Raw genomic sequence first — 13,484 nt, forward strand, 5'->3', positions numbered from 1 at the left:
TATTACCATAGATTTCTTGGAAACCTTCCATGTAATTCAGGAGTTGAGTTTTTCCATCTCCAGAAGAGCACTGATCTCTGCAAAGAAGCTGAAATGCCACAGCACCAGGTGGCTGCATGAAAGTAGAAATAACCTCGTACTTCTGGCATTTTCCCCCCGCCATTTTGCATCATTAACTGCTAATTTTGGGACAATATGCCACCAAATTACACTGGTATGCTGTACTATCAAAAATACTTATTGGGCCAGGAAGGGACTTAAGACCCAAAAGTCATTAAGAATTGCATGTAATCCATAAGTTATCCATTTTAAAAAGTACATCAGATTATCTCTGAGTTGATTCTAAATGAGGCTTCCGGAAAATAGATCCTCTCTTTATTGGTACCACATATGAGCATCAAATGCTTCAGATAGCATGCAAATGGGAAACATTTGCCTGCAGACACACTTCCACACTAGCACTGATTATATTGCCTAGTTTGGTTAATGAAAGGTCTGCAAGAAAACAAGCAAGTTTAGAGAACACTCCTCATTTCAACCCTGATCTACAATTATTCTCCTTTATTGATCCTCCCTTATGTATCATGGGAAATGAAAGCTTATTGAACAAGTATGATTTAAAAAACTGACTTAATGTGATGCATATTTACACACACACACACACACACAAATGCACATACATATTTTATAAATAGTGCAGGGGAAATGGGAGACTGCTACACATGCAGCTTTTCTACATTCCAAACTTTGTGATCAGCCCTTATTACATTTAACTAGCATGCATACTAGCAGAAGACACATACTAGCACAAGACAAATCTATCACCCAAATCCTAAGATCTACTTCCTAAGGTCAACGTTTCAGTTGCAAGGGCATTTCTAAGACTGTTTTTAGTTCATCAATAGCATTATAATTTCTCTGGTCCCCTAGGAGCTGCCTTTGGCTTGATCCTCCACATAAGAGATAAAAACATTTTGGATTGCTGCCTATTTCCTGTTTTGGAATTTTGTGGAAGAAAAAAAAAGACTTTTATATTTGGTCAGGTGGGTAGTATACAGGAATTAGTGTGTGATAGCTAAGTGAATAAAACATTGTAAAATCTACCTGATAGGTGGCTGCATACATTTTAATCAGTCTGGAAACTGTTACTAGTGCTGGTTTTATAGTGTGGCAATTAGAGCTATCAATCTTTCTATTGCATTTTGTTTCCTTTTGATAGTTTCAACTAAAATAGTTGCATCACTACATTCTTTCCTTTTAAAATAGATTTGTAACAAACCTCAGTCAAGTGCTCACAATATGTCTCAGTATCAAGACATTTTTCAAGCAAAAGAACATTTTAATTATTTACTATTAAGCAAGCATATGTGCAATTGCCTTTTGGATTTGCCATTTCACACTATTTGGCATTTCATTCTGTTAACAGAAAGTTCACATATGGTTTCCATGTTTGCTGGTTGATGTTAAAGGTGGAACAGCAGAAGGAAGCGCTAATGAAACCACATAAAGCCTTTTAGTTTAAAAAACTCTGTTTTGATCTTAAAAAAATTCATTCAGATGGTACATTAAATAAATAGTTTCAATCATCTTTGGTATCAACCTCTAACATGTTATGAGAGAAGAGAATGCCAGAAATCCAGATAATGTTAAAATAAAGTTTCTTCTTCAATAAGATAATTTTGTCAATTTCCCTGTCTGGTTGTAGTGTGGCTGACTGCCAGGTTTATCCAAATGAAATCTCTTATATATCCATGACCATAATCTAAGATTATGGCAAAGGAAACATGAAAAGTTAATGTTATGAATGTTACATATAATAAACTCGAGAGTTTATCTTGCAAATTGGCGTCGGATATCTAGAACGCATTTGAGATGCTTTTAGGTGATATAGGTATTCCTTCACCACAAACTGAGATGAGAATTTTTCTTGCTAAGCTATTGTTAAGAGAGTTGTGCTCAATTGTATAGCTTTTTCTGCCATGGCTGTTAAGCGAATCACTGCAGATCATTATTAATTTCAACTGATGTATTATCTACAAAATTTTCTGGATAAAATTGCAACTCAGTAGAATTAGAGAAGACATTTTAGTTGTTCTTGACTGGTTTTGAATGCCCCTTTGACAAAGAAATTATTTGATACCAGTGTTGTGCATTTTTCCTCCTTATCGTCCCCCTCATTTTTTCCTCCTTATCATCCCCCTCCTTATTTCCCAAACAACACGGTATTTATTTTGTCTTAATCTTTTTTAAAAATGTACTTTGCTGTGTATGTACTATGTATGATTTGTGGATCATAGAATCATAGCGCTGGATGGGACCTTGGAGCAGTGGTGGGATTCAAATATGTGAACAACTGGTTCTCTGTGTGGATGCCACTTCCGGAAGTCCATTCTGGGCCTGGGCAACAAAAAATTAGCTACCAGTTCTGCTGAAGTTGTACGAACTGGCTGAATCCACCACTGCCTTGGAGGTCTTCTAGTTCAGCAATTTTAACAACAGCATGAAGTGCCAGAGTTTGATTTGGGGCTATAAGATTTGGATTTAATTGTGGGCCATGAGGGATTTGCAACTGGGCCATGGAAATGCCCAGTGAGAGTGAGCGCACGGACATACTTGCTTGTGTGAGCAGTCGGCAAGAGTGTGCTTGTGTACTCTATTTGCATAAGTGGCAGATGCATGTGTATGCCACTCATGGAAATGGAGCTGCACATGTTCACTTGCTGACTGCTTGCGCAAACCATCCCCTCCCCCCCCAGCCAGTCTGCAAAGCCAGAAAAGTTGGGGAACTCTGCCTTAGCTGGGTAAACCTTTTTTAATGGCTAAACCTTTTTTGAATCTTAGACTGTGGGCTGGCATGTGTAGACCCATTATATGGACTATGGATGTCATGGTTCCGACAGATGAAACTCTTCAAAAGAACTTCGAAGCATTGTTTACCTTGAAGAATCCTTTATTCGAGAAACTAAATACTGGCACTACATAGTTGAAACCAAAAACTGAATTCCCTTCCCCTAGATACAAAGTAACAAAGTACAATTTCCTCTTCCAATAAACCCTATCAGCTCTGGGCCCAATGTCCTTGGGTTCCCATGGCTAAGTTATTATTGTTATGACTAGCTGGACTCTCATCCACATTTCCCTTCCCAGCATCAACTAATTCTAAAAGCAATAGAGAAAATGGCTGCACTTCCATCTGTTGTCAAAGCAAGAACATCTGATGTTAGCAGCGTTGACATCAGAACTCAGTCATATCATACCCGATATTTTGAGAATACAGTCAACTGAGCCGGAAGGCTAGGAGATGTAAATCCAGCACATCTGGATTTGTGTTGGCCTTTGAGTGCACAGCATGTGAGATGTATCTGCTTGTATGTTACTTTTACAGAGCTTTATTAAAATCTTTTTTTAAAAAAAATTAGGTATCCTGCCTAACAACCAGAGTGTTTGAAGTGGATTGCCGGGGGGGGGGGAGGGGAGGGGGAGGAGACAGTAGTCCAGGAAGCAAAGAAACAATGCAATCTGTCAACACTTGAAAATCCATTACAGAATTCAAATAGGAAAACATGTTATGGAAACATTATCTTAAGACAAGTGTTTCCATCAGTGGTACTCCATTTATTATATGTCTGAGTGGTTCCGCGAACAACAAAAAGCCAAGTATAAGGACGGCAATATGGATGTTCTCTTGAACTTCAGTTGTTGCAACCTCAGATATTTCATACTTTCTCTATTTTGAGCCACACCTCCAGTCTCCCTCTGCATTCTGGGGCTGATAGTTTTTCTTTGATCAAACTTCTGTCTCTTTTTGTTCTGGGACAAAGGCAATTTTGCACCCTTCCAGTTAATAAACAGATCTTGGCTTATTTCACTAACAATATTTTTTTCCTTGTAAAGAAAAAATAATTACTTTTTTTTGGCCTGGGATGGTGTCTATTTAAATGTTACCTAATGTAGCGACTGTTTTGCATTTCTTTTTTACCACATACTGTATGAAATGTAACTTTGAGTTTCAGGAAAGAAAATAACAAACAAGCAAATGTAGTACATCCACTCTCTTTCTTTCTTCTAGTGGGTCTGGAAGAAATTGTCTTCAGACACTGAGGTCTAAATCCATCCTCAGTGACTCATAGGTCAGAGTTCATAGTGCTTTTGTAGTATTTTTGGTCCAGGTTTAGTTTCCTGGTCAGTATAAAGAAGTTTGCAGAGAGAAGGTAGTAGTGCCACGGTTGACTTTTTGCATGTAGATCTATGATCATCTGGAAAAGAATTAGAGAGTATAAAAGCCAAAGGAGATTCATATCAGAGGAATAACTGAAAAGTGTTTCCATTTCTGGCATGCTGTGATTTTTATTAAAAGTAAATCTTCATCACCTCATCAGCTTCTAGGTGCAGCTTTACATGTGCACATTAATGGAAAGGTGTAGTTAACATTCCATCTCTTGGGGATATATATTTTTCTTTTCCCCCCTCTTTTAGATTCCACCTACTGAATTCAAAGGTGTTTTAGCAATATTCCAAACTGTTTTGTACAACTTGATTCATGATTCTGATTCAGAAAGTAATTTTTGTAAGCTGCCCAGAGTCACACTATTTGAATTGGGTGGCCCTATGTATTCCTGATGCACAGGGAAACTTCCAGAAAAAAAATGGAGATTATTGTATGATCCTTTGCTTTCAGGACCCAATATTTAGAATCACATGGCCAGCTATGTTAACATAGTTGAGGGTATGAATAAAGAATAACAGGATAACAAGAGTTGGAAAGGACCTTGGAGGTCTTCTAGTCTAACCCCCTGTTCAAGCAGGACACTGTATACTATTTCAGACAAATCTCTTAAAAGCCTCCAGTGATGGAACATTCATAACTTCTGTAGGCAAGTCATTCCACTGGTTAATTCTTCTGTCAGGAAATTTGCTTCTCTCCTTTATTAGTTTCCATCCTTCAGGTGCTTTGGAGAATAGGTTGCCCCCCTTGTTCCTTCTGACAGCCCCTCAAATATTGGAACAGCCAGTCTCTAGAAATTTATGTAATAGCTTATCTCAAACTGAAAAAAGCTAATAAAATTCATAGATTTCTAGGATTATGAGAATTTTCTCCTTCTCCATATCAACCATAATAAATCCCACATCTTTAGTCATGGAGTTTATTTATTTAATTTCATTCCTCAAATTTAGTATACTTCACATTATGAAAATGGTCCAAATTGCTGATATTGTCCAACAATTACAATCATATTATTCTAAATACTGCTGAATCACATAGGCATCATGATGGATTTGCCTTTTACATGTCAAAACCTACAAAATCGTCATTTTCAATGAGAATATCTACAGTAACTCTTTCCTAAGTACAGTTTAAAGTAGGCCACCTACTTAAGAAATAGATACAGCTTTTGTACTTAGAAATTATCGTTATTCTCTACATAGCTCTGGAAGAAAAAGATTGCCATCGAATCATTTATTTAGTTGAAAATTAAATAAATAAGGATGGGTTTTCTCACCTGCATATCTCTTCTGTGGATAAAGCTCCTAAAATATATATTGAATCTTTTATCTTTTTTTTTTTAAAAAAAATAATTCATACAAAAAATTGAGGCATCTATGATATTACTCAGGTTTGTATTAATCACAAATCAGGCAATGACAGTTCATCAAGAATTAAAAAGCTGGAATGTTCACATAAGAGGCAGTTATGCTCTCTCTTCTTATTGGCCAGTTGTATCTGTGAAGGCATCCAGCAACCAATCTCTTCCAGAAGTAGCAATATGTCTAACCCCACCTGACAATGCAGATCAGCATAGTAAAAGCTCTGTTTGATCAGGCCAAAAACGTTCCTGGTAAGACAGTTTAGAATAAACTCAAATAATTAGCTGAGATTTCAGTAGCATAATTTGAACTGCATTTAAGGGCATTAAGCTTGGCCAAAATAGAGGAACATTCCTTATAACTGCCTGGTCAGCCTGGAATTGTTGGAGAAGGCATGTCTAGACATAAACAAATACGTTACAAAATGTGGTACAGTGAACTTTTTACACCATTTAGTGACCCTAGTCTGGACTCTCTTCCTCTCTTCCTTGTTTTGAAACTTTTTATCTTTTGAACAGAAAGACAGATTTATCTGTGACTGAGAATAGACTAGCGAAATGCAGAGTCCCAAAGTAGACGTAAACTATATTAAAGATGGCTTGACAGGAGTTCAGATGCAAGCAAAGGAGAAAGGCGATGAACTCAGGACTGGTGTTTTCTAAAGTAGCAACAGGAGAAAAGGACATGAAGTGTTCTTTATATTTATAGCTGTTAATTTCCCAGTGAGACAGTGCAGAATTGACAAAAAATGATGGATCGGTCAAGAGCCTTGGTGGAGCAGTGGGCTAATGCCTCCTTAAGTAACACCAGCTGACTGCAATTAGTGCAGGTTTGAGTCCCACTAGGCTCAAGGTTGACTCAGCCTTCCATCCTTCCGAGGTAGGTAAAATGAGGACCCAGATTGTTGGGGGCAATAAGCTGACTTTGTAATAATGCCACTTGGGGGGAGCTAAAAGCCCTAATAAGCAGGCATATACATAGAATGAAGGCTATTGCTAAGCACATTGATTTGTGCTTTAGATTGTAAGCCGCCCTGAGTCTTCGGAGAAGGGCGGGATATAAATGGGATTAAAAAAAAAAGTTATCCTGAAAAAGTGGTGGATGGTTGGGCTTCTCTGGAACTATCCAGAGAAATTAGTATTTGATCAGCTCTGTTTCAACTTTGGCAATGTCTTTTTGAGGTGCAGCGTCCAGAACTGCACCCAATTCTGAACTGCATTTATCTTTTAAATTTTGATATCAGTACTATGATGATGCCAATTTTATTTTATTTCCCTTTTTAATATAATTGTATTAAGGATTTCAGTTATTTTTTATTATTAAATTTGTTTGCTGCCCATTTCATCATGAGGTGATTCTGGGTGGCTATAAAACTATAATTATAGTTTTAATTATATAAAAAATATAGGAAAAAGAAAATAGAATGGAAATAAATAATAGAAAGTGCAGGAAAAAAGAAAAAGAATAAATAAATAAATAAATAAATAAATTATAAAGCAGTGACTTCCAACTTTCAGTACAACAAATTTAATAGCTCTTCCACCCCCTAATTAGGTTAAACAGATAACTTCCATTCTATATCCTAATACTTATCTATAGGCAAATCATTCTCTTACAACCATCATCTTCCAAATCATTCTGTACTTCAACTTGTTAGATACAATTTATTCATATCTATCATTCTTTTATTAACATTGTTTAGACATAGTCTATCCATAGAAGTGGACATCATTACCCATTGTGTTGATAATATACTATACTACCTTCTGGCTCCATTACTCAAAAATCTACTTTAATATTTCTAGTGATATAATATTTTGTGACATTGTACAAGTCCCAATAATAACTGACATCAGGCATTTTTTCCCCCTTCTCCTTAAAATCTTTAGTATCCTCTAGGGTCGAGTTACTAAAGTAATCTCTTACTTATCGTTGTTATGCTTTGCAATAACCAGGATAGCCAAAATATATCTGTTTCCCAGAAGGTGTTTATTTTTGTATAGTTAATTCAAAAATCTTATAGTAAAAATCAATATTCTAAATTTATTTGTAACCCTCTTTGATCAAAATATTATTTAGTGTTTATTTCAAATTCTTTAGGTTCTTAAGCTTGTAGTTAGTTTACATTTAACAGACAGAAAACAGTGCATTGAAATGAATTAAAGCAGATAAAATTGTCAGCATTTATGGGTAATATATCATTGTTTAAGTACATTAAATTTCTAGGTAGTAAGTGATAACAGATAAGATTTCCTCCCTTTACCCACTCCTCTGTGCCTAAGTGAATAATTAGTGGTCTCTATGCATTTTTATCTCATCGCAAAGTTTAGGCTTAAACTGAAGAAAGTAGAGAAAAGCACTAGGCCACTCAGGTATGAATTAAATCATATCCCTGTTCAATATACAGTAGAGGTGACAAATAGATTTAAGGAATTAGATCTGATAGACAGAGTGCCTGAAGAACTATGGACAGAGGTTGGCAACATTGTACAAGAGGTAGCAACTAAAACCATCCCAAAGAAAAAGAAATGCAAGAAAGCAAAATGGCTGTCTGAGGAAGCTTTGGAAATAGCTGAGGAAAGGAGGGAAGTGAAAGGCAAGGGAGAAAAAGAAAGATACGCCCAATTGAATGCAGAATTCCAGAGAATAGCTAGAAGAAATAAGAATGCCTTCTTAAATGAACAGTGCAAAGAAATAGAAGAAAACAATAGAATAGGGAGGACCAGAGATCTCTTCAAGAAAATTGTAGAGATGAAGGGAACATTTCATGCAAAAATGGGCATGATAAAGAACCAAAATGGCAGGGACCTAACAGAGGCAGAAGAGATTAAGAAGAGGTGGCAAAATTACACAAAAGAACTATACAAGAACAAGCTTAATGTCCCTGATAACCATGATGAGGTGGTCACTGACCTCAAGCCAGACCTCCTAGAATGTGAAGTGGGCCTTAGAAAAGCTGAGCAACAACAAAGCTAGTGGAGGTAACAGTATTCCAGCTGAGCTATTCAAAATCTTAAAAGACGATGCAGTAAAAGTGCTACATTCAATTTGTCAGCAAATTTGGAAAACTCAACAGTGGCCACAGGATTGGAAAAGATCAGTTTACATTCCAATTCCAAAGAAAGGCAGTGCCAAAGAATGTTCAAACTATCGCACCATTGCACTCATTTCTCACGCTAGTAAAGTTATGCTTAAAATCCTACAAGCTACACTCCAGCAGTATGTGGATCGAGCACTACCAGAAGTACAGGCAGGATTTCGAAGAGGCAGAGGAACTAGAGATCAAATTGCCAACATACGCTGGATCATGGAGAAAGCTAGAGTTCCAGAAAAACATCTACTTCTGCTTCATTGACTATGCTAAAGCCTTTGATTGTGTGGATCACAACAAACTGTGGCAAGTTCTTAAAGAGATGGGCATACCAGACCATCTTATTTGTCTCTTGAGAAACCTATATGTGGGTCAAGAAGCAACAGTGAGAACTGGACATGGAACCACTGATTGGTTCAAAATTGGGAAAGGAGTCTGGCAAGGCTGTATACTGTCGCCCTGCCTATTTAACTTATATGCAGAGCACATCATGAGAAAGGCAGGGCTAGATGAATCAAAAGTTGGAATTAAGATTGCTGGGAGAAATATCAACAACCTAAGATATGCAGATGATACCACTCTAATGGCAGAAAGTGAAGAAGAACTAAAAAGCCTGTTGTTGTGGGTGAAGAAGAAGAGTGCAAAACCTGGGTTGAAACTTAACATTAAGAAAACCAAGATCATGGCATCTGGCCCTCTCAATTCCTGGCAAATAGATGGGGAAGAAATGGAGGTAGTGACAGATTTTATTTTCCAAGATCACTGCAGATGGGGACTGTAGCCAAGAAATTAAAAGATGCTTGCTCCTGGGGAGGAAAGCCATGGCAAATCTACACAGCACACTAAAAAGCAGAGACATTACCCTAGCAACAAAAGTGCGTATAGTCAAGGCTATGGTTTTCCCAGTTGCAATGTATGGCAGTGAAAGTTGGACCATAAGAAAGGCTGGGCACCAAAGAATTGAGGCCTTTGAACTAAGGTGCTGGAGAAGACTCCTGCGAGTCCCTTGGACTGCAAGGCGATCAAACCGGTCAGTCCTAGAGGAGATCAACCCAGACTGTCCTTTAGAAGGCCAGATCCTGAAGCTAAAACTCAAATACTTTGGCCACCTAATGAGAAGGAAGGACTCACTGGAGAAGAGCCTAATGCTGGGAAAGATTGAGGGCAATAGAAGAAAGGGACGACATAGAATGAGGTAGATGGATGGAGTCACTGAAGCAGTAGGCGTGAGCTTAAATGGACTCCAGAAGATGGTAGAGGACAGGAAGGCCTGGAGGAACGTTGTCCATGGGGTAACGATGGGTTGGACACGACTTCACAGCTTACAACAACAACAATGCATTTTTAATTCTTACTGAGCAATTTTTAGTTGGATATATTTGGAATCACCAACACTATGATGACAAAATATCAATGGCATAATGTCATATTTTCTCATGGACCTTCTAAAAGAAAGAGCATCTTCTTGATGCAGAATCTCAGGGTGCTGTTTTTATATGATCTTTTTATAATTCAGTAACAAAAGATGGAAATATTTTTAAATATTTTTAAATATTTATTTAAATCTTTAAAAAAGCAAGTTGGCTGATAATAAGTGTGAATTTTTAAAATGCATGCTGCAGTTTTAAAATGAACAAATAAATAAATACCTACATGCCCATATAAATAAGCATTGAGAATGAATGAACAAATAAAAATGAATGAATGAATGAAAATCTGTCCTTAAAGTGAATAAACTACAAAGAGAAAGCATAGTAGAAAATATTGTTCTAAACAGATGAAAGACTGAAAGCACCCTCCTTTGCCTGGAAATTGGCAAAAATGTAAGATGGTTTTGAATTTTATTGGACTTTTTGTGGTTTAATCACACAGTTTCAAAAAAGTTGCTTTGGAGTTTTCTTTCAATCTTGTAATAAAGCAGATGGCAGGAGGCATTTTTCCAAGTCTTTAAGGCAGTATGTCATTACCTGGTGCTTGCCATATGTGCTGGACTTAAATCACAGTGCCCATAATCCCCAGCCAGCAGGCTTTAGTCCAGTATGTGCTGGACATTCATTTGGGGAAAGCTGACAGACTTTCCTAAGTGAAAGTGGAAAAAAAACCCGTCAGCCTCCCACATCTGTTACTATCATTCTCTTTTTCATATTCTGCAAATACATATTCTTAAAATGAGGGGAAGACATCTCCTTCACCTACACTAAAATGTCAAAATGATCAGGTAATTTGAAACCTCTTACTCTGGAAGGGACATGTGGAACATTGCTCCAATTACCTTCTTGACTTATTTTCTTCAGCGCCAAGAAAACACAACTAGGCTTTTAGTGACTCCTGGACTGAGTCTGTGAAGCTTTTTCCCCCTCCTTTGGAGAAAACAAAGACCTCTGTATTCTTTTTTTAAAATCAATCTCTGACAGTCAGAATTAACAAAAATATGCACATAGAAAGAACAATATCATCATTACTAATCAACAATGAAAAATGTTGCCTGCAAGTCTAAATAGACCACAAGAATGTTGGAAAGAAGTAAGATTTGACTATAGTTTGTGGTGAAGAATGAGAATTTGCTTATGTTCTTATTTGGCTGGAAACAAAAACAAAATAGAAAGACTGTTGATGCTATATTAAGGCATCATGCTTAGCTTCATCTCCAAAAAAGAGACGGAGCAAACCTCAGTACTGATGTGAGCAGCTGGTAAGTGACTTACAGGCATAGTCAATTTTTAATAAGTACAACTTTAGACATGAAGTGAGAAGGCATGCAAGTTTATGACCAAATTGAGAACAAAGAACATAGAATAAGAGTTGGAAGGACCTTGCATGTCTTCTAGTCCAACTCCCCATTCGAGCAGGATAAATGGCTGTCATTTCAGATAAATGGCTGTCATAAAAGTTTCCAGCAATAGGGCGCCCTCTACTACTAAAGCCAAGCCAAGCCATTCCATTGATTGATTGTTCTCACTGTTAGGAAATTTCTCCTTCGTTTTAGGTTGCTTCTCTCCTTGATTAGTTTCCATCCATCAGGTCAGATCAGATCAGATCAGATCAAAATCAGCTCAGAACAAAAAAAGGCAAAATAACAAGATAATGCTCAGGTATCTTTTATCCTAAGCTCCCAAATGAAGAAACTCAACTCAAAATTGCCACCCTTTTAATCAGCTGGATAAACTTGGGGATGTATTTAAAAAAAGAAACTCTTTTTAAGAGTTGGTGAGGCTGGGATAAGGTAGCAGGCTGGGATCAGATGAAAGGAGTGTTTTCAAACTATTTGAATGACCTGTTGTGATTCAGGGTTAGCCTGTGGGTTCGGCAGTTGGGTCGGACGACTGAGAGGAGGAGGGGGGTGTTGAAGACCTTGCTGAGGGGGTTGAAAATCTTGCTTATGATAGCCCTCAGGCAGGCCCCTCCCACTTGGTCACCATGGAGACCCAGCTGTGTGAGTCTGACAGTGTGGATGAAGATGACCCACAGCTGGCCCTGTTCAAGGACGCCTGACGCAGGAGGCAGTCAAGTAGGAGTAAACAGAGGAAGGCAACGGGGATTCTCGGAAGGAGGCAGAGAGAAGCCACGCCCTGAACTCTTTATAAGGGGAATGTGTGGGGAGGGCTGGTTTGCTGAAAGCAACCGCTCGGATAGTGTTTCAAAGCTCCTGTATCTTGGTTCGTGTCTTGTTTGTTTTTGTAGTAATAAATTTGGCAGACGTAATTCCAGCCTCTTGCCGTTTGTAAAGGGGTTGCCTTTTCTGCAGGGCCGGTAGCAGGCTGGTACAGAACATGACCATTCTTCATTAAAAATAAGTGTGGACCAAGTTTACAAGCAGGACTATACTTTTTTTTTAAAAAAAAAAGGCTGCAAGGACAGAGTGATATTCTAGAGGGGGCTTCTGGTAAGAAATTACAGAATAAATGTAGATTGGATCAATTTGAGAAGATTCTAGGGAAGACAAAAAGATAGCTTCAATCTGCTTCCCCTTTTCCGTTCAGCAATTAGAATTATCTGAAGAAATGCTGAAAGCTTTAACTGATAGATAATGCAGGATCTATCATGGAGTTTCATCCCTTCTGCTCTCACTGCATTAGTTACCAGCAAATCAGTTCAAAGTTATGGTTATTTATTACCTTACACCTTACACACCATATCCAGATAATCAAGGGGTTGTCTGGATCCAAACTGAATCTTCTTATCCTTTGAAAATCTACAGAGAGGTCCTTAACAGTGTCTTTTGGGGTGTAGTGAGTGGGTTAGAAGATAGACCTTCTTCGTGATAGATCCCCATTATACTGTTAACTCTTTGAGGTAGATAATATCAAGAAACTGGCACAGCAATAAAGGATCCTTGGATATGCCTCCCCTCTTTTTTCCTGGCATTCAAGAAGTTGTTGAAAATGTTGGTGTTTTTTTTTTTACACAGAGATTTGGTACCTACATGAAATATGGTGGTAGAAAGGAAACATTTTGCAATTCTGCAATTGCATTTTGACTTTTAACTGAGACAACTGGAATGTTTCTGTTATGCTTTTTTACATTGCTGTACACAATCCAGAAACTTGGAATGGTACAATGCAATTTTTTTTAAAAAAGATGTTAAAATAAGTAAATAAATAAGGAGGGAAGGCTCAAAGAGCTCATTCAAAAATAAATCAAAACCAACGGTGGTTTTAACAGACAGACATCACTATCTTATTGATTTCACAGTGGTTCAGATTTCATGATAAAATTATTGTCTCAGAATGAAAATAAAAAATGCCCTCATGCACATTTTAAAAACAAATGCATATATTAAAAAAGTTTGCCTGAGAGGAAAGGACAT

The sequence above is a fragment of the Vipera ursinii genome (assembly GCF_947247035.1).
Source record: "Vipera ursinii genome assembly, chromosome: 5".
NCBI classification, from domain to species: Eukaryota; Metazoa; Chordata; class Lepidosauria; order Squamata; family Viperidae; genus Vipera; species Vipera ursinii.